This window comes from Pteropus medius, unplaced genomic scaffold (genome assembly GCF_902729225.1).
Source record: "Pteropus medius unplaced genomic scaffold, Ma_sr-lr_union100, whole genome shotgun sequence".
In the NCBI taxonomy this organism is placed as follows: Eukaryota; Metazoa; Chordata; class Mammalia; order Chiroptera; family Pteropodidae; genus Pteropus; species Pteropus medius.
Genome location: NW_024342467.1, coordinates 19,570,291 through 19,572,276, shown reverse-complemented (window position 1 = coordinate 19,572,276; position 1,986 = coordinate 19,570,291). Strand labels below are relative to the sequence as shown.

Below are 1,986 nucleotides of genomic sequence, written 5' to 3'. Positions count from 1 at the left end.
TTTCAACTTTCTCATAATTCATTCATTAAACAGATGTCCATTGACCCTCTATTGTATTCCAGGCCCTGTTATAGGCAGTGACTGAGTAAAGAGAAGAAAATCGAATTTATTTTCTTTAAAGTAAAACAAAGGAAAAAGAACAATGTAATAAAGAATCAAAAGAAAAGGATATATCTACTGTAATATTAGAAATAGAATTTCAGAAAACTATGTGGCATAGTCAGAAGAATGCAAAGGAAGATAAACTCAATAACTAGAAGCAAATCTATTTCAAAAAAAAAATCTAAAATCAAGAGAATAAGATGGGATAAAAAGGTAACAAAATAAGGTATTACAGCCTGCAGAAAAATAAAGAAGAGCAAAGAAAACCATTGAAAGTCAATAGATATTCAGAATAGGGATTGGCAAATCACCATTTAGATAATAATATTTATAGTGGAGAGACCAGAACTGTTACATAACCAAAAAAGTTTCATAAAATAATAAGCAAATATATAATCTAATACAACTTTTCTGAGCTAAAGAGAGACATAGAGATTAAATGAACTATCTTCCATGTAATAACTATTAAAAATTGGCCCATATTTATTACAAAAAATTTGAACTACAAAAGTGAAGAAAAAACTTCATTACCAGGAGGAAAAATCAATTTCTTATGATAGAACACAAGCCAGAGTAGCCTTAGACACTTTTATATATCTAATTCTAGGTGACAGTGAAGCCACATGTGTGGATCTTTGAAAGGAAAATGTCATAACCTAAGAATTTTATACCTAGTTTAGTTAGCTTTCATGTATGATCAACAGAAGAAATTTTCAGGAAGACAGGGGTTCAAAAAATTATCTGACATATGTATCATTTTTCTTGAAAATAATTGGTTGAAGACAAACTATAGCCATTTAAGAGTTGAAGCAACGTTAGGTAATTAAATATTGAGATGTGATAGCATAACAATTAAAATAGAGATCCCCAAATAGAGAAAAGGAAACAATGAAGACAAGAGCAGAAACTAATAAAATTAAAAAGAGGAAAACAATAAAACCAAAGCTGATTCTTATATTGGTAAAACTATAGAGAGATTGATGAAGGAGAAAATAAAGAAGACACTAATTACTAGCATCAGAAATGAAGGAGATGGACGCGGTTCCATAGTGTAGCGGTTACACATCTGCTTTACGCACAGAAGCTCCCGGGTTTGTGCCCCATTGGAGCCACGGTCCATGGTCTACGGTCCTGCCACCCTGAACGAGCCCAATGTCTGATCTTGGAAGCTAAACAGGGTTGGGCCTGGTTAGTACTTGGATGGGAAACCACGTAGGAAGACCAGGTGCTGTAGGCATAGATCATAATAAATAATAATAATAAAGAAATGAAGGAGAAAATATCAATATAGATCCCCTAACGTTAAAAGGAGAAGATGGGACTGCTGAATGAAAGTTCAACAGCTTAGAGATAGTGGTCCACATCCTTGAAAGCCACGAACTACCAAGATTCACCCACAAAGAACCAGATAATCTAACTAGACCTATGGCTCTTCAAGAAATTGAAAATTTAGTATAAACTCTTCCCCAAAAGAAAGCTCCAGCCCACATGGTTTCTCTGGTATATTCTAACAAAGACTGAAAGATATAATAGCAACAATTCTACATACTCTCTTCTATAAGACAGAAGAGTAGAAAATACATCCCAATTCATTTCATGCAGCCAGCATTAACCTGATACCAAACAAGACAAGATAGCCCAAGAAAACTAAGGACCTATGTCCCTTACGAATATAGACATAAAAATCCTTGAGAAACATTATCAAATCAATTCCAGCAATCTATAAAAGAACTAATACATCACAAGAAGTGGGTTTTATTACAGAAATACAAGGCCGGTTCGACAGTCAAAAATAAATCAATATAATCTACCTTATTAACTGACTAAAGAATAAAAAGCACATAATGTATATCAACTGCTGCAGAAAAAGCATTTGACAATATT

At 33.2% G+C, this 1,986-nt stretch overlaps 1 pseudogene; it reads left to right on the top strand.

The window, feature by feature from the left end:
* The first annotated feature begins 1,223 nt into the window (after positions 1–1,223).
* Positions 1,224–1,339, top strand: LOC120602578 (uncharacterized; annotated as a pseudogene).
* Positions 1,340–1,986: the final 647 nt, after the last annotated feature.